Here is a 26777-nt window from a genome sequence, read left to right as displayed (position 1 = left end):
CTTGGAAGTTGGAGGTCAGAGGGTTGGAGCTGAGAATGATGTTTGCAAATGAGCTGACTGCATTCCAGTAGCCTAGAGCAAGTCAGAAAAGCAAGATGTTATTAGCAATAGCAGTTCTAGCCAAGTTAACCATCGTTAGCAATGCCAGTTGCTCATGACACATTACACTGTATTTTGCACATACAAACATCAAAGCAACATGTCCACAGATAGAAGTTGGACAGCACTGTGTGTACAGCTGTTCAAATGAGACACAAACAAGACAGAAGTGCTAACAAAAAAAGCTTTCACAGCTGTTGATGCTTGAAGCAGCCATCTTGGATTTTGAGGTTGCAGTTGGTGAGGTTCCTCTGACTTTTTGAACCAAAAATCCAACTTTATTGACTTCTAAGTGCAAATGGAATGCACCATAATGGTCTACAGCTTAGCTAGCAGCTCTGTGAGGCTGCACTTAGCTAGCTAAATGCTAACATAGGTGTGCAAAGATGTTTGCATTGACAATGCTGTAATGCTAATATTTATCAGGTTTAATATTTACCCATAGATGTAAAATAATAACTAGATACTGGACCCCAAGATGGCGCCTATTCAGTCCAATAGAACTGGTCGCCTGACACATTAGCCAAAAAACATTTCTAGCTTCTGGGTTTACTTGCTGGGTATGCAATCAACTCGGTTCATAGACTTTCAGTTGTGATGATGTCACAGGAGTCTGCAATACGAAGTGACACAACGCTGAAATGTGTTCCTGAGAGCCTGTGTTTACCATGTTCACCATCTTAGTTTAGCGTTGTAGCATTTTAACATCGGCAAATTAGCACGAAACACAAAGCTTCTAGTGTGGCTAAAAAACATAAATGGTAAAAAATAAAAACCACCAATAGCTAAGTGTGAAGTATTACCAATTAGCAGTGGGCATGTTACCTGACCTTCAAACACATTTCACTGTTAAAAACCTAAATGCCAGAGGAGAACGTGCTTGCTTCCTGTCTGAATACACTTTGTAAAAATAACCGTGGTGATGTAATTTTGATGTCATCAGAGTTACCTCAGATTAAGCTCAAAACGAAAAACATTTAAGAGAAAGTTCGCATTACAAACTGGAGGTGTGGGATTTGAAAGAGGTGTTTACCGCACAGAAAGGGTCTCATTAAAGATGCTATTAGTTGCATTATGGGAAATGTAGGGTCCACTGTTCCGGGAATCTGACTCATACTAGGGACTACAAGTCAGGATAACTTTGCCTTTGCTGCTTTGATTTTAACAATTCTTCCCTCCACCAACCTTTTGTGAGTGACGCACAAAATCCCAGGTGTGGCACTCGAAGATTGGTGGCTCTACTTGGGTTTGGTTTTCTGCATGGAGCAGCACTTAGAAGTCGGTACAATAAGGTGACATGAAAAGGGGTCATCCCTTTTGATAAGGCACAAAAGAAATTTTATCAAGTCATTCATTCCTTGCGTGTTTCAGACAGTGGAGCCACTTTTGTCCTACTTCCCCGTTACACGATGTCCTCACAGTACTTCACATTGTGCAAGTCCACAATGATATAAAAATGTTCCCCAGCTTTTCTAAAAATGTATTTTTAGCCCCAGTAGAAAGACGAACACAGTCACATAATCAATTCACTGTGGGACACCAATTTCCCTGTGACTACCTCAGAGGTGCAAAAGGTTGCACTCTTTCTCTATAATTCAGTTTTAGGAACTGGAAACAGTTCCACAAAATATATAGCAGCAGCTGAAATTATATCCTTAGGCAAAACTGTTACAATGGTGATATTTTAATAATTGTACATGAGGAAGGAGTAGAGTTGAATATACTGCAACTAAAGGGAAAAAAGAGTGAAATCCCATTGTCATGGCAACCTTTTGGCAGAATAAGCCTTGCAACGGCATATTTTCTTCGCTCTCCAGGGAGTTGGGTAAACTGTGAATATAATAATGTGATAATGCATCTGACAAATACAGGAGGTGTGATCTGATGGTGTGCTTTGTAGGTTCTCTCGGCAGCCCTGATAGTAATGTGTTTCTCTAATTTCCTGTTCGTTTATAAGGGGAGGAGGTGTCACTCTACACACAGAGTTGCCAGCTTTACGTTGTGGATGCTATCTGTACAGTGTGGGCTTTTTGTACTGCAGCTACAAGAAAGCACTTTAGTTTTCTTATACCCACCCTTCAGTATTGTAGAGAAATGGCAAATGGTGGTTGGGTAAATGGATGCTGCTCTCTGGATCCATTAGAGCAGGGGTTTTCAAAGTCTGACACTGAGCCCCACCTCGCCAAAAACACCATTTTTTGACTATATTTCCAACATGAAGGTATATGAATAAATGTAGGAGAGGGTGAGTGTTCCTGCAATAGAAGAATCTGAGCCTTTGCTCTGTCAAAACTGTTGATAAAATGTAATATTAATGGATTTTGAAACTCATACTTTGATGAAGGAGATAATTATGATCTCCATTTTGTAACTATATCTCCCATACTGGGGGTCTTTGGGGATTTAAATAGGAAGTGCTGTATAATGTTGCCATGGAGTCAGTTCGTCAGCTGTGGGCTATTTTTAAGCGTATACATTTATTTACATATTGGCAAATTGGCACCATTTAAAGTTTGCTGAATTAGCCATTAAAAGTTCCCGTTCACATTCTGTACTTAGATTTACACATTACTACTATTTGATTATTTCAATACTGATGAACTTAAAAGCCCAATGATTCTGAGGCAGGTTGTGAATTTTAAGGAGTGCGTTTTTCTCTGTGATTTCCAAGTGGATTTATGTTTATTTGCAATGAACACTGGGGAGAATAAGGCTTTCTTTGGAAAGTGGAAGTGAATCTGAATCTAAGGCCTTTTCTACATATACATTTGCAAGAATATATTTGAAAATGCAGCTGTTTCTATGCTTTTTGGTGTTTCGTCTATACACAGGCCGCATTTTAGGTCACTGAAAACTGATCTCATGTTGTAAAATTGGAGTGTGCGTCGTTATCTACTTTGTGAGGCATCACAAATGAGGCAACATTTCGTGCAATGGCAAACATGGCCAAAGTAGTGCTGGGTCTAACCTTACTAACAGGACTTTTTTCATGTTTACACATAAATGTACAGTTCCTCCTCCACTATATTGAGGAACAGAGGTGTCAGAGTGCACAATGGAGGTCACTGCTCCAGGTAGCCTTCTGGTAATAGATCTATTTATAGGCGTCTGTTTGATCAACATCTTCTTCTTTGCGTGGTTTTAGTGTTACGGTTATATCACTGCGTGTTGGTTTGGCATACTTTTTGACAGTGCTTACATTTTGTTCGTGGGTTTTCATTTTGACAGTGATTTTTTTTTATAACAGTGCTTGTATGGATCGGATTTTTCTGTTGGCATACAATGGTTTGTATGACAGCTAACAAAAAAGTGCTGCATAAATAGCGTCATCATGTTATGTAGTTAGCATAGGGTTAACTACTTAACGTATAGTTACATAGGTTATTTTTATGCAAGTAAAGTTAGACAGGTTAAATTTAGGTAAGTTAAGTTGGTCAGGGTTAGACAAGTAAAGTTAAGTAGGTTGAGTTTTGGTGGGTATAGTTAATTAGGCTAGGTTTAGGTAAGTAAAGTTACATAGGTTAGGTTTAGGCGAGTAAAATTTGGATGGTTAGGTTTAGGCAAGTTAAGTAGGTTAAGTTTAGGTAAGTAAAGATATGTAGGCTCGGTTTAGGTGAGGAAAGTCGGGTAGAATAGATTTAGGTAAGGTAAGTTAGATAGGTTACCTTTAGGTGAGTATAGTTAATTAGGTTAGGTTTAGGCAAGTAAACCTAAGTAGGTTAACTTTAAGTAAGCAAAGTTATGTAGGCTAGGTTTAGGTAAGGAAAGTTAGGTAGGTTAGATTTAGACAAGTAATGTTAAGTAGGTTATGTTTTGGTGGGTATAGTTAATTAGGCTAGGTTTAGGTAAGTAAAGATACGTAGGTTAGGTTTAGGTGAGTAAAATTCGGTTGGTTAGGTTTAGGCAAGTAAAGTTCAGTAGGTTAAGTTTAGGCAAGTAAAGATATGTAGGCTTGGTTTAGGTAAGGAAAGTCAGCTCGGTTAGATTTAGGTAAGGTAAGTTAGATAGATTAGGTTTAGATGAGTATAGTAAATTAGGTTAGGTGGTTTTACACGGTCCTGAGCACTGTCTCCTGGGGGAAAGTACGTGTTTGTTTGACCCAAACATGCCTCATTATGTTCTTTCTTTACTCCTAACAGTGCATTAGTCACATGATCCCAGCCTTTCCAATTGTGGGGGTTGTTCACAAATTACTGGGTCATAATTAAGTGGGTTGTGCACAAATTGTTATATATTACTTTTCATAGATATATGTACCAACAGTGCGTGAGAACAGCCTGGTGTATCATGTCTGTGTGTTTAGATTTAACTGGGTTATGACTCTGAGGCGGAGTGTTATTTTTGACACAAATTGCAGCTGACCTTCTCATTCTCTGCACCACAATTTGAAAAGCCTGACATTAGTAGTTATGCATCTAAAATAAAGAATTCAAGAAAAAAAAAAAAAAAAAGAAAGACTTGCTCTCTGGCTGCCACAATAGTTGGCATATAGCAACTTGCAAAACCAAGCTAGCAGCTCTGAGACTTATTAGCAGGATTCAACATGTCCATCAAGAAGCTTGGCTGAATCTACCCACTGGGCACTCCATGTATAATATGAGTCTCTGGGATGAAGCAATTTTGTAAAAAGCACTTTCCACTGTAGTGAAATTGCAGCTTTAATGTTACTCGTAGACCGTATAGAATCAGATGCAAAGCCCCACTCCTCTACACATATGCACTCTCACACATCCTTACATGCACAAACACACAACAATTTCTACCACATCATTACTGTGCAGTCCAATACACCTCTCATCCTCCCTCTCCTCGGAGTCACTGGGAGCAAAATTTGATTTCCGCCTCATAACTCTCCCCATAATGCGATATCGCCAGCACTAAATTGCCAAGATAACCTTTATCAGAGTAGAGGTGAAAGCCCTGAATCGTTGAGCGGTTATTCCTCTGCCAGGCAAGAAAAACAAGGAGGGGGGGATAATAGATATTTTCCCTCGGGCAAAGCCACGGACACCTCAGCGGCGTCACTGAGCCATTTGGGTCGACGCCAGGTGGTAAAGAAATGTTCGGAGGAAATGGAAACGGACGAATGGAGAATCAGAATAATCCCTCCGCCAGTTTTCGTTCACAGAACTTTATTCTTTTTTTGACACATCTGAGGAGTCATTTGCCGAGTCTGCCTGTGTGTATGTTTGTGTGTATAATGTGTGGGCTGCGAATTATGCTCTTTCAATAAATCTTTGTTTACTCAACCTTAGAGAACATATCAAAGAGTCAGGCCTCTTGGGGCCCGCTGTGCTGGTCTTGGTACATCTCTGAATATACAAAAAACCAAAGAGCTTGTTTTCTCTTTGTTTCTCTCTATCTGAGGAATTATTCAATGACTGCTATATGTATTTTTTAAAATCTCTTTCGTCATATGAAATAGAATTCAAAATGCATTATGAGAAACAATGATACTGAGATTTTGAAATATTGGGATTCCTGTGTTTGATGCCTCACACCGAAAATGCAAATACTGGAGCATACACGCTGTGCCTTAGTGCCACATACATGTATCCAGACTGTTGCACATCAACAAACAATTGTTGAAAGTATCCAAGTGTGTTTAATCAACTGTACTTTACCATTGTACTTCCGCTTGATTTGATGCCCCAAAGCAGCAGACTCTGGGGGGCCCGAGCCAAGAAGCCTACTGAGGCCCCAAGTCATTGCATTGACAGATACACCTGATGTTGTATGTGTGACAGTTACAGGTAGCTAAGTGACTGACCTAACGGTACCTGGTGAGCCTGGGACTGATAGCATCCCTGGCTTCTCAGTCAGATCCACACCTTGATCCACTATAGTGCCGGACTGTTTAAAAACCAACATGGCAATGGCTGAAATGCTGATTTTTCTATTTTTATCTTGACCCTTCCTGAAGCTACCAATATTTTTCCTTAAGCCTTCCTGAGTGACCACAGGAAAATGCATGACCCTAACCCTCCACCATAAACAACTATAATTTATTATATATTCCCACCAAACATAGGTACTGGAACTAACACGATGAGCAAACAGCACAGGAGTGAGAGTTGCATGACAGAGGGTATTCAAAATAAATACAAGATGCAACCATTTAAAATTGTATGTCCCTCCCATAAGCCAAAATAAAAATCCCTCACCGATGCTTAAGAAATTATTTGAGATGCCTCCCCCATTTTTAACCACCCTCTCCCCCCTCATAAATGATGAGCAATCCCTGTCAGGGTCGATTTTTCTGCTGGAAACAAAAGCAAAAAGAAAAGAGACGATAAGACGAATTTTGAATGCAGACCTTTTACTTGTAAATGAGTGTTTTTAGATTGTGGTAATGATACATTTACCAAAGTCAATCATCTGAATTCTTCCACAATTAACAATAAATCACTGCAATCCAGGGTTCCGCTGTGTTATACTTTTAAATTAGCATTTCATCACTCCAATGAAATTGTGATCCAATGTATTGCCAAATGAAAATTCTTCCCTCACAGCTGCAATCTATGGAGAATAAATGCACAGCAGCATGGAAAAATGATTCTGTGATATTCTGAGGAGGCCAAACCATTGATATAAAGCAGCCAACAACTGCTGGTGTGAAAGCAATAAAGGGGAATAACTGTAAGTAACTGTGCATAGGAACACATGCAGAGTGTCTCAATGGTAGCTGTAACCAGGCAGAGCAGCAGATTTTTATTTTAGGGAACAGCCTGGGGAGGCAAGTGCCAGTGAGTCATAGTTTTGTATAAAATCACCTGTGCAAACTCTTTTGGCGGTTGCGTGCTTTTCTTATGCCACATTCTCATTATTATGATCATTTTTTAAGCTGGTCTGGGCCTTTGTGTCGAATACAATCCAGCTGTCTCACCAGAATTGCACATTGGTTCCCTAAGTGCTCATGTTCGCACTTAGTGTGATATTACCGCTGTGACACTGGTTAGAAGTCCTGAGCATTACATACATTAAAGCTGTTGCTATTTTTTCCCTTTGAGAGCAAATCAAATCAAGCATTCCTTACATCTGCTCAAAAGGAGATGGAAGTTGCCACTCATTATTTGAAAATAACATTCAGGTCAAGTCATCTCTTCAGTTTTGACTGAACTATGTGAACTATGAATTGCCATCAAATAATTTGTCCAAATACTTACTTACTTATTAACTAGCAAATGTTAGCATACTAAAACGCTAAGCTAAGCTGATGAACATGGTCAACATTAAGCTGCTAAACATCTGCGTGTTGACTTTTGTCATTGTAAGCATGTTAACATGCTAAATGTATAGTTTAACTCCAAGCACTGCTGCTCACAAGCACATTACAGCATCATATCAATGCTAGCATAGCTGTAATTTCAGTAGGAAGTTTAGACGATTGCTGGTTCAAACATTTAACTTCAGCTCAGTACAAAAATCCTTTACAAGTGCTGTTTACAGTGTTAACAGCTCAGCAGCCATCTTTAGTGAGCTTTACAGGTGGTGAGAGATGGATTTTGTTAACTTCAGACAGCGCCAAGCTATTTGATTCCAGTCTTTGTGCTAAGCTAAGTTAGCTGGCTGCTGGTGGTACCTTTAAATTTAGCGTCCTACGGACATGAAAGAATTGACAACCTGTGGAACTTTTTCTGTAAACGGGAAAATCATAATTCATCATACTTCTGGCCAACCGACAAATGAAACCCTGTCTCCTAGAAATTGCGTTTATATACAAATAATATGAAACAACAAATATATTTTTGAGGGAAATGTAATTTGTTACTATTTGGGACATAAAATACAGAATTTTAGTGACTATTTCTATTAACATAACGAGGAAATGTTGCTAATTAATGTAGCCTGCCTGGCAAGTTGCAGAAATGTTGATACTACACTTAACAAAATGTTCACTGACAGGTTTCATTTGTTTCCCGCCAAAATCGGCGATCTTGAGATACACTATCCACTCATGACGACGGCATTGTTTCTTTATTACTGACTTCTAAAATTAACCTTACCAAAATCAAAATCTTTCCTAACCATAACCAAAGCACTTTTATTGCTGAAATCTAACCACAGACCGGAGGCTACGGTGTCATTTCGTTGCCTTCATTATCTCTTAACATAATTCAGGTGGTGTGTTGTCACCACATAACAGCGTCATTATGAAAACAGTTTAGTATTATAGAAATGTAATTTCGAGGGGACAGAGTAAAAAGATCCTTTCAGGGAGCGTATATTGCGGTATGGAATTGATGATATTTTGGATCAAAATACCCAGACCCAGCTATTTCAGTGGGCAGGCTTGGTGTGCCACGTTCAATTGCATGAATGCACTAGAAAAGAGGGTTAGTAAATAGTAGAAAGACACATGAAGGCCAGTGAAAAAGTTGCAGTGGCTACTTCTTTTTTCTATGTTACTTATTCAGTCTCTCTTTCAAACTCTGTGCCGACTACCTTGGAACGAAGTTTGAGAGCTGCTTGGATGGAGGTGGACAGAATTTGTGGCAGCGTGTCCGCCCAGGTATCGTATTTCCATCACTGCCAAATGGAGCCAATCGGAGCTGGAGCTGATAAATGCCTGTAACTACTGCAGAGTTATTTGTCCCAGGAATAAACGCTGATTGTAAGCTTTGCCCTAAAATATAAAGGCCAGATGTTAGCGGGAATGGTTGCAGTGCTAGTTTCTTTCCAGTTAACCACTCATGACCTCCAGCAAATTAACATGTTTTAAAGTGAAAATTTAAATGGAAAAAAGATCATGCTCAGCCAAAGTGAGATATCACTCTGAGACACTCGGGGACTCTTTATAATGGTAGTTGCTCCGTTGCTGAGCCACAGTCACACTTTCAGTTTCATTAACACTGCTCATATTCCAAATGGGGTTGAAACAAGGGCCAAATTCAATCGAGCAACAGAGACCAGCACTCTGACTGTACATGCGTGAGAGATGGAGAGCAGTGTTGTGAGCAAAGCCTCTCTTCCAAGTCCCCAACCAGCCTTATGCTGCCAGTTCACTGATGCAAATTATCAATAATGTCTCTATCTGCTGTGATTTAGAATTACATAATTATTTTTGAGCAAATTTCCAACATTGGCTCCAACATCTAATTATGAAATAGGAATAAAAAAGCTTTTAGATGTGCGTTATTGCATAAGAATAGGAAATTAGGGCGAAGATGTTTAGGCTGAGAAATGGCCTCACTACCTGAGGTAATAAGCATTTTGATTATTCGCAGAAAATTAGAAACACAGAGTCTCATACTGAGCTCAGCATGAAGTCAATGGGCTGATAGCAAAAGAGAAACAGGGAAATTTATTATCTTCTGTTTGTTCTGAGTGTAATATCTGGTTAATCGTGTTTTCAAGTGTTTCAACCACGCCGGTGATGGATGAGGCGGAGGGAATATCCAGCAGCTCAGAGCCAGCACGTCTGGATTTTGGCAGGACGGGGTAATAGTGAGCGCGCTGCATCTCTCCCACATTGCCAAGCAACCCACAACTCTTCCACTTTACTTAGAGCCATCAGCATTAAAAGCAAAAAATATCTCACGACTTCATTGATTTAAATGCAGAAAACCATAAATATCAACTCTGAAACAAGGGGGGTGCAGCAGCAGCAAGCTTTATTTCAAGAGCGGTCACGAGTCAAGACTTAAATCTCGAGCCATCAGCTCTGAAGTGCTGCGTCTTCAATGAGTCCAAATACGTCTGCGTTTAGAAAAGATTAAGTTGTTGCCAAAGCTGTGCAGCAATGAAATAGGATTTTAGGTCACAGCGGGAACAAGATCTTATTCTGAGGCTGCATGTGTACAGGAAAAGACAAGTTGATTTTTAGCCTAATGCACCCTAGATCGCATCTATTCTCTGTCTCAAAAAAACTATTAGTTCTGGGTCATACAAGGGTAAAGATGCTATTTTCTGTTCCTGGTGTGAATAAACCCTAAGACGCCTGGCGCATATGAATCCCCCCCCCCTCCCCTCAAAAGCTCCCTGGCTCAGACTATATGTCTATCAGGGAGCATTATGTGAGCACCAGTTGGCTTCTCCCTCCGTCGATGTGTCACTCTTTCCCTCCTCTTCCTCCCTGCTTTTCAATCCGTCCCTATTCTCTTTCTTCACACCACAAAAGGGTCTATAGCGGGCCGTCTGAGCTGTAGAAAAGACCTTAATGTTTTCAGGAAGCCGATGATGTCTCAGCCATACCCAATGTGCCACTAGTGGCGCTGCATTAGAGCAGGCAGGGCAATCTGCTGTTGGACCCAACGTGAGCAGACTTGTGAGCAGTGCTCTCCAATAGTGTTTAATGGCCAAGCTTGGCTGCAGAGTCCAGAGTCAGCCGGGACTGTGAGACAAGTCCCTCTGGTTATGGATTAACATTGTAATAGAAACACACTGAGTTGCTATTATGGCAGAGTAATGTAAAAGTTTGTTGATTATATATATATATGTTTGCTGACTGTAACCCTTTGGAAACAAAGCAAAAACAGACTGGAACTCAATCAAATATATATATATATAAGCCTTTCAAGACTTCAATAGCTCTGTATAGTATTACAGAAAAATGTTCAGCCCGAATTGGAAACTATGATTTGCCTCTGTATGAATATATGTGTATGGATAGGGGACAGTGATCCAATCACAAGAGGACAGCTCTGAGCCTGTCTGATCATACCTGGCATTAGAATTTGTCTCCACATGTGCCTTGTGATTTGAACTCACTTCTCCACACAATATGCAAATAAACCCGCACACCATTTTGTTTGCAAAGACCAAATGTATTGTTTTCTTTATCATGCAACAAGCTAATGCACCCAACAGTCCCTCTGCCTCCTTCACTAGGAGACTACTGCTGTGGGAGTGTGCACCGGGGACAGTTAATGCAAGTCTGTCTGCACACACAGTAACAAGGACTGTTAGCATCATGCGGCTAACAGTACCTGACAGGTTTAATGACACAGTTGAGCCATTTTAGTGCCAGGGTGAGTTAATTGGGACAGTTTAACAGCTGCGACTGTGTTAGCTTGTACTCACCAGGCAAACTGATTGTTCGTGGAAAGGAGGCAGTCCCTGGAGATGGTCCTGAGATGGTACTGTGTCCAACCTGTGTAACAGCAGCAACAGAAAGTTTGCTCATCTGGCAGGTGGCTATATATGCACAGACATCAGCTGAGCAAGCCAGGCTGCTCTCATGCACTGTTCGTACATATGCCTACAAAAAGTAATGCACCACAATTTCTATATAACCTATGAAATTACGAGACAGTAATTTATGTATGACCCACGTGAAAGAAAGGGTGGTCACGTGACCAATGTTCTAACAGGGGTAAATAAGAAATGAAGACCGAAACTCTGCATAAGGAGGCAGGTTGGGGTGGTGGATGGGTCAAACAACACAGGACTTTCCCCCAGGAGACCAGTGTTCGGAACCAAGTGAACTTTGAGTTATTCTAAGGTACATCATTATCATGTTTCTCTCCCTAAACCTAACCTCTGCAACTTCACGGTAAGTCATTAACTTATGTTAGGTACATAACATCATTTGTGGTTTGTTAATTTGTTAGATATCATACAAACCTTTGAATGTGCATTTTCGTAAGATATCATATGAACTATTGTATGAGGATACGTTGAGAGGGCAGATCCTTCAATGTGGCCCAGGACACATTAATGTACACACTGCTTAAAAAATGCGACCATGTGCAAGTGTGGTCGGAGTAATCCGATTTCAAGACGCATGACGCACGCGTGATCCATCCAAGACATGGGATGCATGATAATATCGGCACGTAATTGGTATCGGCCAACATCGGCTTTAAAATGAACTATTAGAATCGGCCAACATGATTTTTCTTAATTTGCACAGTGAATGAATATTATTGAAAAGTATTTCATGTCTCCATCTACTGGTGGGCCATCATGACAAGAGTATGCATCCATAATTTGATGCTAATTCCACTACAGAAGAGACTTGATGATCACTTAAATTAGGTAGGGAAAAAAGCTGATACTGTATATTGATACTGGTATCGGTTATCGGTTGAATGAGTTGTTACATATTGGCATATTGGATATCAGCAAAAAATCCAATATTGTGCATCCCAACCCAAGACGCATTTTAATTCCAGGTGTAAACAGGGCCAATGTCAGAGACATGTTATCTGGGACATTTTGAGATGTAGTTCTGTCTGAAAATGTACGGTTAGTGATAAACAAACACAAAACATTTTTATTTTTCAGCTGTATTTTCATAGGTTTTGTCACGCTTGTTGTTTGTACTGTTTTTCTTATGTGGTGGGTATATTTGGAGATTATTCCACCAGTGTACGCAACGTGTTCTGGGTGCTGTAAACACAAATATTATGTTGCTATGGAGTAGGTCAGTTTGCCACTGGCAACACCTGAACCAGTTTTGGTATTGTTGGTTTTTTAAGCATGTTTCAAGCACAGAGGCGTTTAAAGTGCTGCAAGGCAAAGAAAGATGCACAAACATTTACCATTTATAACTGGTACAAACGAACTATATATAACTATAATGTCATCGCTACAATGTAGTAAAACACGTTTGTAATATAAAATATGAGTCTTCATCTGAGAAGCACTGTTGTTGACAAATACTGTGCATTAATAATCACTTAAACTGCTTATAAGTGAATTTAGTGAATTACGTACAAAGTAGTGCTCATAAATGCAAAATAAATAGGGGGACTTAAAGTAAAGTGTTACCCTTACATTATGGTTAATCATCATAGTAACCATGGACATACAGACAACAATCACCTGGATCATGTAAACTACTGTGAAAACGGCTAAATTTATGAACTATGTGGCATGATTTGAAGCATTTCTTTGGTTTTCTTGCAGATTTATGGCCATTTTTATTCAGTGGACACCCAGATAATGCTGTCACAGGGAAGTCACCTATTAGAGCAGCACACATATGTTATTTATAACTCTGAAAGGGACTGGACTGCTTTATGGAACAAACAGTTTACGGCACCAAAGAAGAGAAGGGAACTTTCTTGCAACAGGAGATAAACAAGGTGAAAAACAAATTTCCTCTTCTGACAAATCAAAAAGAAAAAACACCGTGAAACATGTTCAATCAGTGGGTTTTGTGGGAAAATGAGCAAGCCAAAATTATTTGGCATGATTGGAAATAATACCCTGTAAAAACAGAGTCACACAGCAGCACCGAGAGGAAATCATCTTGTTGTGACAGCTCGTCACACTTGAGGTGACATCCCATGTGCTACGTGTTACATTGTGAGTTTAAAGTTATTTCTGTAGACAGCTCGAGGTGGATGAAGTGACCCGAAATCCATTTGCAGTTAAAATTTCATAAACAAGATCATGTGGCTTTCATTCCGCGGAAAATGTGAAGACGGAGAAGTTCTAACAGCTGTGAACAGATGCCGTCGCGGCCGCGCATTCAACGGCGAACACCTGCCATCCATGTGGCATGAGTGCGAGAGGCTAATTGGAGCCAAAAGTCAGGGGAGACTGGTCCCTGGATGAACTGGAAGCTTTTGTTGATGCTTGACTTTGCTGCAAGCTCTTCATGAAAAGGAGATGAGAAACGTCACTTTATCTCTAATCTCTGTTCAAGTTCGTTCTATGAAAAGAACAGATTTTTTTTCCCTTTCCTACCGATAATATAAATCTGTTCTTTGACAGCAACAACAATACACACAGTCACTGAGCTGCACTGAAGCACACTGAAAGTATAAAGCCTCTCTGCACCAGGAAATGATTTTTTTGCTTTTAGTTAGGCGTTGAAAGTCCAGGCAGACAACAGTAAACATAAACAGACTCCTACACAGCCTCTTCACTTCACATTTAAAACTAAAGCTTTGTTAGGCGGCAATTTGGCTCGGGAAGTTCATTAAACTGCGTGGGTGCCTTTTGCATTTATTAGTGCAACATTATCCCTCCGTCTCATGCAGGTTTGGCCTTTTTATGTTTTAATTTTCAAAATAAAAAATGTACATTTGGACAGAGAGAATTTGTGCACAAAAAGCGAGTGATTCAACTGTTATAATGCTCCCAGTACACTCAGTATTGCAGCTGTGGGTACTGTAAAAATGCATCACAGTAAAGAGTCAGATTCTGGCTTTGAACAGAAAAGAGAGGAACCCAGTCTTTGAAATGAAGCGGGGTAAAATAAAAAAAATCCTGAAGTTCTTTTTTCCAAGCTCAGTGTGCCAGAGGACTTGCAGCTGCAGATAAAGGCCGGAAAATAACTTCTGTTGCAATAAACCCTATCAAATGGGACCGGAATCAATAGATATTGCACTGCATAATTTATTAAGTCAAAAAAAGTAGATTTAGTATTACGCTTTGACAAGAAGAAGCAAGTGCTTTGCGTTTTTCTTTTTGTGTTGCTCCTCTTAAAGGTATACTATGTAGGAATTGTTGTTTACGAGTCATTGCTACAGTCTATGATCCACCCAACTGTCCTCCACACCTCCACCCTCTTGACCAAATATCACTTCTGGCTGTCATTTACCATAGACTGTACAAAAACTGGACATAACAACCTTGATGTCACCCATTGGTTTGTGGGCTCCCGTTTTGAAGCCTCAAGTTCAATGTTTCGGCTATCGCCATCTTGGATTTTTGGAGCCAGAAGTGACCGTATTTGGATGAGAGGGTGGAGCTGTGGAAGATTGAGGGTTGGATCTGACTCATAGACTGTGGTGTCACCTCATATGCATAACTTTGGGCCTAATAAAATGTAAAGGGGTGACATTTAAAACAACGTTACCTCCCGAAAAGCTGTCATTAACCATAGAGACCAAAACTGTTCTTCGTACCAGGCTGTAAACTTGTTTATTTCTGCTGGAAAGTTGGGCATTTTAACGTGGGGATTAACTCACTCTTAGAGCCAGCCTCAAGTGGCCATTCGAAGAACTGCAGTTTATGGCACCTCCGCATTGGCTTCATTTGTCAGCCTCGGAGGTTGCCGCTTGCTATTTACACATCCAGCCATGTCCATTATTTTATACAGCTTATGCTCCCTACACTGCTTGCAAGTACACTGCAAGCTACTGAACTATTGTAGGAACGAATCCGATTTGTCGGCTGCACATCCATGATGAGAATCTCCCGTTCCACCACAACCCTAAAGGTGCACCATTGGATAGAGGCTATTGGAGTACAGTGAACTCATTGTCATGTTCAAGAAACCAGTCTGAGATGATTTGAGCTTTGTGACATGGTGCGTTATCCTGCTGGAAGTAGCCATCAGAAGATGGGTACACTGTGGTCATAAAGGGATGGACACGGCCAATACTCAGGTAGGCTGTGGTGTTTAAACCATGCTCAATTGGTACTAAGGGGCCCAAAGTGTGCCAAGAAAATCTCCCCCACACCATTACACCACCACCACCAGCCTGAACCATTGATACAAGGCAGAATGGATCCATGATACCAAATTCTGACCCTACCATCTGAATGTCGCAGCAGAAATCCAGACTCATCAGACCAGGCAACATTTTTCCAATCTTCTTTTGTCCAGTTTTGGTGAGCCTGTGTGAACTGTAGCCTCAGTTTCCTGTTGTTAGCTGACAGGAGTGGCACCTGGTGTGGTCTTCTGTTGCTGTAGCCCACCTGCTTCAAGGTTGGACGTGTTGTTGGTTCAGAGATGGTCTTCTGCAGACCTTGGTCGCAACAAGTGGTTATTTGAGCTACTGTGCACCAGTCTGGCCATTCTCCTCTGACCTCCGGCATCAACAAGGCATTTTCCCCCAGAAAACTGTGGCTCACTGGATATTTTCTCTTTTTCGGACCATCCTCTGTAAACCCTAGAGATGGTCGTCTTGACTGTGTCTACATGCCTAAATGAACTGAGTTGCTGCCATATGATTGACTAATTAGCTATCTGCATTAACAAGCAAATGAACAGGTGTCCCTAAGTGGCTAGTGAGTGTGTATAAACAATACAATCATGTGCTTTGACCTACCACTTGACAACTTCACAGCTAATTTCCTTGTAATGCATCCCTGAAAGTTTTCAAGTGTGTATACGGCATACACCTGCGTTATCACATAGGTATCACCACTGAGCGAAAGTGAAAGTCAACTCCAGATTCATTAATTTCAGTATGAGCTTTGACCGTTTTATTGTGGCACGAAATATGCATTTTTTCCGACACTGTGTCCTCAACAAACTCAACAGAACTTTATAGCTGGGGGTTACACACCCATGAACGTCCGGACCACAGAAAAACAAACAGAAAACACAGGCGGATGGCAAGGCCTCTGCAGATAAATACACTGCCACACACTTCTAGTGGGTGTTAAGTGATGATTGAGTACCCTGGAGCCAGATGTATAAACAATGTGCACACACAGAACCATGCACACGCTGCTTTCCACACAGAAAGTGGTGTTTTCAAAGAGAGAATGTCTACGCTTTACGTATACTTCAGACAACCATTCACAGAGTTTTCTAGACGTAGCTGCCGGCGATAGAAGGAGGCCATTATGTGTATGATGAGGAATGCAACCGAAGCAAAAGGTTGTTTTTAATCACTTTTAAATTCGAGCCATCATCTTCCCGAATTAATTATCTTTTCATTTGATCCTAAATTGTGAAGCATTTTGTAAAGTCTGTTTCGATATTAGCTCTATGGATTAATGATCGCTCATCTTTCTGGCCTTTAATAATAATGATTGAGTTGATACCGTAATGGTGGTTCAAATACATGTGATAAATTAGTGGTATGGGTGCTATAAATAGCCACAGCTGTGTGCAGTGGTCGCCTGTAATCACAGCTGTTCTGGCGCTTTTGGCTAATCTTACACTGTTTGGATGTGTTAAGAGTGTTCCTTGATTTGAGAACATCCAACATGCAAATTCTGCCGCCAATCACTGTGACACTGCCTGAACTGACAGCAGAGGGAGCCACGGCGTGCTGCCGAAGCTAAAGAGCATATTTTCAGTCTCGCCCTAATGCATGTCCACCCACACGCAGCGAGAGAGAGAGAGTAGCAATTAAAAACAAACGACATATGATAGATTACCCTTTTGTTACATCTTATTATTCACGTCTTGAAACTAGAGCAGCGACGGCGCCCGCTTCCCTTCTTTCTCCTCTCACTCTTCTTAGTCTCAGTTTGTTATTGACCCAGTTTGCGGCGGCCGTGTGAAGTCTTGCTGCCTGTCATCTTCAGATGAGGAAGGGAAGGTGGTGGTGGCAGCGGCAGCAGTGGTTGGGGGGCAAATGACGTGGCGGAAAAGAAAAGTTGTGTTCTATAAGGAGAGCGGGGCGGAGAATTGGGTGACAGCGGCGTGCTCCTTCCACAGAGTCTTTTGATTTGAGCAGTAATGAGTTCACAGCCAAAGGCTGCGATCCCGCTCCAGAAATGGTTTTCCAACCCCCACGCCCCGCCACCATCCCTCTCCCTCCATGCCCTCTGTTGTTCCTCATAAACTGCCATTTACAGAAGTGAAATGCCAGCATCTGCTCGCTTCGGAACCATCCTCCACACTTATCTTGTCATTTTATATCTGTAAACAAGGAGGGTGAATAGGCTACATTGCAGACGGGATGAATATGTGAAATACAGGCTCAAACCTATCTATAGAGTGCAAGAGAGTAGGGAAGACCGGAGAGAAGGCGCAAGACCCACTGTGATGGAAGAAAAAAGGATGTGTATCATAGCAACTGGTGCCACCACCCTGCTGCAGGCCACATATAATCTTGTTGTTTATCATTTTCCTTAAAATACAGGATCATGGACCTTATTATTCTATGTTAGTGGCAAGTGTGGTGCATAGTCATGTTTGCAGTTTGGTTTTAGAGGTAAATTAAAGAATTCTGTTGAATGCACAACAAGATTCACTACACACAAAACATTGAAGCTGCTCTTTTCAATATTTCTATATCAACAATGGATAACATGACTGTGTACAGCAGCCATTTTCAGCCATAAAGCTCTAAGAAATCTACTGCACACTACCCGGGTAAGTTAGATTTGTATGTTATTATGTAGCGGATACGCTGAAAAATTGTTTCAGCAACACTGCGGTTAATAGGTGGTTTCGGTTTAGGCCAAGAACCACTTGGTAATGGTTGGGAAAATCATGACTGGGGAAGCCATCAATGTCTCATTAAAAATACAACTGCTTTTTGTGGAACTATCCCCAGTGGAAAAACAACAATATTTGGCGGCTAAAAAGCCACTGGAAAATGCAGCAATGAGTCTAAAGTACAACTGGTTTGGTTGTTTGTTTGTTTGCCAGACACCAACCTTCAAATGAACGCTAACATGTTTGTGAACATTAGCCCCATCAACTTTATCAAGGTAAAAAAAATCAGTTACTGCAGTATTAATGTTTTAGAAAGATAATTGCATCTACTAAATAAGTGGCTCCAAATGCCTGCATGACAGACCTGGATGGGTAAACTTTTGTAATCAAGGAAAGTTTGGATTTGGTTCTTCTCAAATGTCATGTGTCAGAGTGAGCTGAGCTGCACCCCAATCATAGACTGTATAAATGATGGACGTGGCTACTGTGATATCACCCACTGGTTAGTGGAGTCTCGTTTTGAAGCCTCAAGTTTGGCACTCTGGATGTTGTCATCTTGGTTTTTAGGAGCCAGAGGTGACCATATGTGGGCAAGAAACTGTTGCTGTGGAGGAGCCTGTAACTCAAAGCGGCCCACCCTTAATTATGTGGAACTTTAAGGCTTAATAAAATATTTATGGGTGAGTTATGAAAAAAATTCACCCCCTGTACAGTTGTCGTGAGCGTGAAAATTAGCCCCAGAGACCAAAAAAAGGTTTTGTTTTTATACCAGGCTGTAGACATGTTTATCTCTGCTGTAAAGTTGGGCATGTTAACACGGGCTCTATGGGGATTGACTGGCTTCTGGAGAACATGGAACTTCTGTGCTGGCCTCATTTCAGCCCTGCAGGGTGCTGCTTGATCCCAATGTAGCCAGTGTGTTACATTAGCTGATGAGGTAGCTGATGAAGCTACTAATAAATGAAACAAGACAAAAATACAGCTTTGGGTCTTGGGTCAGGTTTGGCCTCCACATTTTGCAGTAAATATCGTGTTTAGTTGAGTCAGGTTTTAACATTCTAGCATCCTCAAAATTACCTATACTAGAGACTGACATTTTTTCGTGAATCCTGGGTTCATGGGTTTCCTGTGGCATGGGATAGGAGTAAATTTTCACCATTCATCAGCATAAAAAATGTCCGCAAGTATGAGCATTCATGGCATTTTATGTTGTGCATGTTACGTTAAATAGAATGTTATGGAGATCTTGATACTCCTTTCCTTTGGTGTGCTAACTGCAATTGTCATCATGTGTTAGCATCAAGCTAATTGATTAAGTGCTGCTTATTTGCCACATGGTTGTAGCACTTATCAGAATAAGGTTTATTAGCAAGTAGGTTTTCACCTACAAGGAATTTGTGTTGGTCTTTGGTGCGTACAATAAGCACATTAAGAGGAATTAAAATAAAGGTGAAGTAATGCACTGCTCAAGAACATGAGTATACTGTGGAACAGAAAAATACAATATATAAAAGAGATGGGATGGGGATGGGATCTGTTTTTACTCTGTCATTGGATTGGGATGGGACAGTTTTTCTGTAGGAGTAGGATGGGACGGGATTGAAAATCCACTCCCATGTCACCCTCTATTCCGCACCTCATGATTCATCCAATGCTATGATGAGCAGTGTCCCCTTTCACCAAATTGTGTAGTACAAACTTGGTTGTCTGCTGTTAGGATCGGGACTTAAAGACCTGGTCTCTGGTTTTGGTCCATGCAGCACAAATAGCTGAAAAGGTTGATAAAAACACTGACTGAGAAGAAAAAGAACCTCAATTGTACATATTGTACCAAGCCAATGCCTCACTTGGCATATGGCACTTCATGCTTTATGTATGACTGAAGGACAGCCAGCCTATTGGATTACTGATAATGACATTCATCTTCATCTTCAGAGAGGACGACATCATGCACAATATGAGTAAACACTTGAAAATATAAAAATTAACAAATGACTCTACTTTGTAAAAATAAATGCTAAGAAATCTTTGTTAAATAACAGTATATTTCAAAGGTGCTGATTTTTCTCCCATATTTATTTCCATTTGGAACTGAACTTTTTGGAGTGCCCACTTACTCTTCAGACATCCAAAATAGGTGTTATTATTCATGGGAGTGAGAGAAAAGGTGAACTGTGAGTGGGAACGTGTCGTCTGGGTCACGCTGAACTGGCCAAACTAAACCAGCGCATGACTAATTCTTGTGGAAATGGAACCCATCCCCATTTCGAAACCCCTGCACAGTTTTGTGGCAATTATGATCTGCTTATGATTCCCTCGGAGAAGCGTACCAATTTCACAGCAGTGTTTTTCAAAGAGTAAAGCAACCCAGCCAAACATTATTTATTTAATGACAATCCTCGGCTTTCAGCAGATGCCAGAGTGGCCCCCTGCTGTCATTTTGATGCCGCAGTTTGTTGTTGGCCATTTTCCCCTCGGTCTCGAAAAAGACTTATTCACTTTTAATTCATTAATTCGCCTGACGATTTCAGAAACTCTGTCATATCTGTCTCTTGTTTTCTAATCTGATGATGAAGATGCAGCCATTCAGCAAAAGGCTCAGCCCTCTGAAACCATCCGCTGTAATTTCATTCCAAAACTCATCCTATTCTTGAAATGAGCTTTGTGTAAGATACTCTGTGCTGCCTTTCAAATAAATACAATTAGCGTCATTTTTATTTCTTTGAGAAACTGGCAATCGACGCGATCATGATAAGAGGGAAAGTCATGTAAAGTTCAGCCTCCACTTCTGTGTGTGGATGTGTTTTGAGAGTGTGTGTGGGTTGTGTTTCAAAGCATCTAACTCTGAACTGTCATCTACCATGTTGCCGCTCTCACTGCAGGCGCTGATCAGCGGCGGCGAATTAGCTATCATACTCTGCAGCAAACACGACTCTCTGTCAGCCCATCCTCTCCAAAGTTTATCTCCACTGTCAAGGCGTTCACTTGTTTAATCATAACTGTCTCCCCGTCCGCAGTAATTGTTTCCACCCAGGAGGGGGTTTCAGAGGTTTAGGAAATTGGCTTTTTATGCTGCATTAGTTCTCTTGCCATTTATTTGTCTCTCCCCATTTCTGTTTCTTCCCCTCGCTCACTTTTGATATGGTTATCTCTCTCTGCTTCCCTCCCCTCCATCAATTCGTCCCCTCCTCTTTCACTTTGTCCCGTCTCTGTCCTCTCATTTTTCTCTGCGGTCTAATCAGCTGCATTTATTTCCACAAACAGCTCATTCCCCTGTTTGCGCTAACGAACATGATTCCTCAGTTAAATTTCCCTTTCCCAGAAGCAATAGAAGTTTTATTAGCAGGGCAACAACCCAACATCAGTCTCGTCCCTGAAATGGAGGTGATTGTCTTCGGTTGAGAGGCGGTAAAGAGAACAGAGAGCTGGAGCAGAGCGAGATGTGACGTCAGACTGATTCGAGACATTCTTCACTGACGGAGCGAGTAACAGTGTTTGCTTGACCTTTTAAACACAAAAGATTTTATTGTTGAGCAACTGACCTCAAACAAATTACCTCTAATGTGTAATTTCATCAAAAGCGAGGAAGCTCTGGGCTTTCTTTGTTGAGGTATCCACAGATGGCGTACATTCTCTTTGTTAAAACTGTACTCAAATCAGATATGTCCAACTCTAACCAGATTCACCAGTTTGGGCTTTGATTGCTTTGCATACAACATGGTAGTGTTACTGGCATTTAACAACATCTGGGCTGCTCAGAAAGTGTGCATCCTACTCATAGTTTAGTTACAACATCCTAACACCTTCTCAGGGGCACCGAGAACCTTTTGACGAACCCTGGAACTTTACCCGTGTCTCAGCTAAGCCGCAACTCCGGGATGAAAGGTGAAGCCGATGTGGAAGTATCAAAAACTGCAGTTCCTCCAATGGCCACTTGAGGCTGGCTCCAAAACAACTCGGTCTTATTCCGAAGTCGTCGAATACTGGCGCTTGGGCAGTGATTTCTGGCATCAGACACCAACGCAAAAAGCCATCCTTTCATGTTGGCACGATACACGGCTGGTCATTGTTATTGTGTAACCATGCCTGGTAGCATCAGGGGGACAACAATGTGAGTTAGGGGTCCGAAAAGTCAGAGTGGGGCGGATGGGATTGGTGGTGGATGGGTCCAACAATCATTGGACTTTCACCCAGGAGGCTGATGACAACCAACACTAAAAGACTACCTTGCACGTCATATGTCGATGTGGAAAGTCTGTAACCAAATATCGATATGTAACGAGGTCAGTGTGGGAATGTGTTGTCCAGAAACGAGTCAGTCCACATAGGCCACCATGTTAAAGTGCCCAACCTTACGTCAGAGTGACTGTTGCATATTATTTGCTCTTCTAAATTTGTGCTAAATTTCTGCTCCTGTGTCTATTTTACAATTGTTAGTGGGGCTTTTTGTGGTTGGTGTTGGACGGTGGCGGCGTGTGACTGCAGGTTGCTAATTGCAATAAAGAAAATCAACTCACCAGTCTGTGAACTCTCCTCTCCTGCGACTCTGCTAGCTGGCCAGGTTGAAGTTTTCAGGCGTAGACATGAGTAGACACTGAAGGAAAAGATGGAGAAGACAGACATTAGTTACAACCTCGACCGCATGGACAAGCAAGACCCTCCTTGCGTCCATATCTACATCGGAGGCATCGTGGCAACTTCCATGACCTCCATGCCTGCATCAGTTTCCAACAGAATATCAGGATATCCTTTGTTCCACTGACACGTGGCTAATTCCTGGAACACCGGACAGCTTTCAACCAGATGACTCTTTTTCTATATACCGACCTAACTGAGTGGAGGGTTCCTGCAAGAGAAGGGGAGGAAGTGTGTTCTTTATGGTGACTAATGTGACAGGAGGAATATTAGGTGATGTCCTGTTCCTGCTCGCTCTGCGCCACAAGGGGAATAAACACTCTTGTTGAGGTCAAGATATGTAAACAAACAAGGGCACAATCCAAAAACTAGGAGCCAATCAGAGTCTGGAGTACGTTTCAGGAGACCACCGTCTACGTCACAGATTACACCAATGAATTGAGTCTATGGTGGGTTTAATTTGTAAAGCAGCAGAAGCAACTTTTCAAAAATACAGTTAAATCATTCCACAACCAGAAGCTATGGATTACCAGAACCACCAACATAGATGATTATAAAGCAGAAGTCTACAACGTTAGAAGAGGCAAAAAAGATTAAATTACAGTGCACAAGTTGAAGGAGCTGATGGCTGGTGGCTACGTCCATTATTTTTACACAGTCTGTGGTATCGACTGGAGGAAGCAGGAGATGCAAAGAAGTCCCTGCTGTGGGGGTCATATTTCCCTCTGGTTCAGGAACTATCATGGTGGAAGATTGCTTCTGTCAATCCTGATGAAGCAGATTAACTTTCATTGTTGGTGTTTTTAGTCGCAAATATTTTATGTTAATAGAGAAATACTCAGGGTCTTTAACTGTGCCGCCTCTGCTTTAGCACACATACAGTAAGTGCAGAAAATTATTAGCTGATGAAGGTTGTCTTCTGAACCTAAAAAGAGCCCTTTGTTTAGATTTGATTTAGAATCCATTGACTTTAGTTTCTGTGCATGCACCCATCAGCTCCAGTCTCTCTTTCATGGTTTCTGTTACATCCAAGTTATGAGACACAATATTTGTCCCTCGACTTAAAAGCTCTGGCTGGTGTTCAAGGCCTAATTTACCTCATCTAGGTTAAATGTGGAGAACTAAAAGCATTCCTCCTCGTCACAAACTTAATGTTACAATCTTTGTTGCTGTATTTTGTATCCAAATCCTGGCTTACTGTCACATCCCACAAGCTGAGAAACCTTTGACTGAACGGTGTCATCTCTCTGGTTTGCACAGTTTAGTACATCGTGTGCCATAAACACCACCACCCCCGCCACCACCACCACACACACAAGTTTTCACGCCTCTGGCATTTTTAAATCGTGTATTAGACTCAAGCAGAGGAAGTTGTGACCCTTTTAAAGCTGGTTCAGGATTACCTCAGATGATTGACAGATGCCAGGCTCTCTTTAGTCATTTAGTCATTTAATTCCCAGAGGAAAACATAATTTGTCACAGCTCTCCCAAAAAATATGTACACATCATCAGTAGAGTTATGCTTGTAATTAAGTATTTTTAAAAAGCTATCCAGCCTATTGATTGGCCTGACATGACATCCCAACAGCCTCATAGAAATCCATGAAATAGACACGACCTCTTAACACTGTATTACGTGATGGTGGCCATGAAATGTGTTAAAATTATGTGCAGGAAACATGAAAATAATGCATAAGTGAAACATGAATTTCTTTAAAGAAGCAACAGACAGCATTTTTGCCTATATAGTATATCATTATGAAAATAATGTGGGTTGCACAGGGTAGTATACACAGTAAAATCAGACTATCAGCATTTACATAGGTTACTTAGTGACTTTGCAATAAGCTTCTGCCACTGGGGACAAATTTTCGCAGAAAAAATCTGCTTTACAGCAGGAAATGCGCCATGTATTGCCAAACTGGTCGGTCAGCGAATCAGGGACTGCAGCTGGTCCTTATGAGGAACTGGCCGGGGCATGAGATAGTTGAGTCAGGAGCACAATGGCAGACGGAAAAAGTTTGGAGACAAGTGAAAAACGGCCTCCCAAAAGAAAACGAGCTAATCTGTCTGAGGAGGCAAAGAAGAGCAAAAAGGAGAGTGATAAAAGAAGAGGAAAAACAAGAGTAAACCTCAGTCAGGCGTTCAAGAGATGGAGGGAGCTCCGTGACCAAAGAGGCTTCAGAACCAATGTCCAGCTAGCTTTCTTTCTAATGGATCAGTAAGTAACACGGCTAAATGTTAGCTAGCTGAGAGAGGACTGTACTGTACTGGCTGCTAGTTCATTCCTAGCTGGCCAGCATCGCAAATCGCTGTAACCAGGGACCGGGTAGCGGGTGTTGGTCGGCTGACATCCTTGTTGCCATTCTACGGCAGCCCTTGGACAGTGATTACTCCCCCCCGCTGCCCCCGCCACCGCCGCAGCTACTGGGCACCCAGCCTCTCCGACCGGGAGAAGTGGAGTAAAATCCTCTCCTCCGCTCCCGTTTGTCTGGTGAACACCTCTCCTCTGTCAACACACTCTGCCAGCAGTTTAATAATATTGATGCCAGTTGTAACATTTGAATGTTTTAGTAATGAGTGTGTGTGTGTGTGAGAATGTATAGTGAGCTGGTGACTGTTAAAAAATAACTTCGCTGTGTGTCGGGGTTCCATTCCCCTGTCAGGAGTTATCTTTCAATAGTCACCGGCTCACTATACATTATCCCTAACATGTCTATTGTTGTTTGAACTGATACTGAAATTATTGGTATCATTTACTGTGAGTTGTTTGTACTGGTACTGTGCATTCTGGTATAATTATTTGCATTACTATTTGTTTTATTTCTTCAGATAAATCTGATAATTGTTGCTCAGTCTCTTGACTCATTTACTTAGTAGAGTGTCCACACACCTTCTCATTCTACATATACATAGAGGTATACTGGTGGCTTTACAGCCTACATTTTATTGATTATCTCTGATCCCCACAGTCAATTTGGTCTTTGCGACAGTGCGAGCAACAACGCTGACGCTAGGTGGCACCAAGCTAAAAAAACACTGAATCCTATTTGTTGCCTCTTTAAGTTTAGGAAAAGATCATTGTTTCAATTAAAAAACTACAGTAAGGTCAACTTACATTATGGGCGGTGCAGCCATCTTGCTACCCAGTGAGTTCCCCCGCACAGATGCACAGATTCAGCACTCTATCTAAATGTAATGCTTTTATTTACTGCTGCCCGGCACACAACAAAATCAGTCAACAACTGCCCCCTCCGTCCAGTCTGAAACCAAAAATCACACAGGCAGTGTCCCTCTCCTTGGTCTGAGCACTGCAGGGAGAGATCTCATCAGAACAAACCAGCAGCAGCTGTGTCAGTCAACTCACCTGGTGATACCCTCATGAGCCATCCCTCCTACACCTCTCCCCTGCGTCTGACTACTGACCACACCCACCTCCACAGGAGCATTATGAGACAACAGGCCCCTGGGCACAGATACACAAAAGGCCTCACCACCTCTCCTACATTAGAGCAAAACACACAGACTTTGTGGCAATTTTGTGTAATTATTTTGTATTTCCTTGTGGTTGTTTTGTGTCTATTCAAGGTCAGTCTATTTCTTTTTTTGTGGCATTTTGTGTCTCTTTGATGTCATTTTGTGTCTTTTCTGTGGTGTTTTGTGTCTCTGATGTCATTTTGTGTCTTTTGTGGTGTTCTATGTCTCTTTGAAGTCATTTTGTGACTTCTTTGTTGCTTTTCTATGTCTCTTTGATGTCATTTTGTGTCGTTTTGTCTCATTTTGTGTCCTTTTTGTGGTGTTTTGTGTCTCTTTGATGTCATTTTGTGTCCTTTTGTATCTCTTTCAGATCATTTTGTGTCTCTTTGTGTAATTCTGTTTCTCTTTGATGTCATTTTGTTTCTTTCTCATGGTGTTTTGTGTCTCTTTGAGGTCATTTTATGTCTTTGTCTCTTTGAAATTATTTTTAGTCTTTCTGGTCATTTTGTATCCTTTTTTAGTTATTTTGTGGTCAATTGTG

The 26777-nt window shown here is 41.3% G+C and overlaps 1 long non-coding RNA gene across 1 annotated transcript; it reads right to left on the bottom strand.

Moving 5' to 3' along the window:
* On the bottom strand, positions 1–26015 carry LOC144461901 (uncharacterized). The gene is made up of 4 exons (XR_013490483.1): positions 25878–26015; positions 22642–22718; positions 11122–11191; positions 1–72 (listed from the first exon to the last, which is right to left on the bottom strand). It is a non-coding gene; the product is annotated as an uncharacterized LOC144461901 (long non-coding RNA).
* Between the last annotated feature and the right edge of the window lie 762 nt (positions 26016–26777).

Source organism: Epinephelus lanceolatus, chromosome 24 (genome assembly GCF_041903045.1).
Source record: "Epinephelus lanceolatus isolate andai-2023 chromosome 24, ASM4190304v1, whole genome shotgun sequence".
Taxonomy (NCBI): Eukaryota; Metazoa; Chordata; class Actinopteri; order Perciformes; family Serranidae; genus Epinephelus; species Epinephelus lanceolatus.
This window is presented reverse-complemented; position numbering and strand designations above follow the sequence as displayed.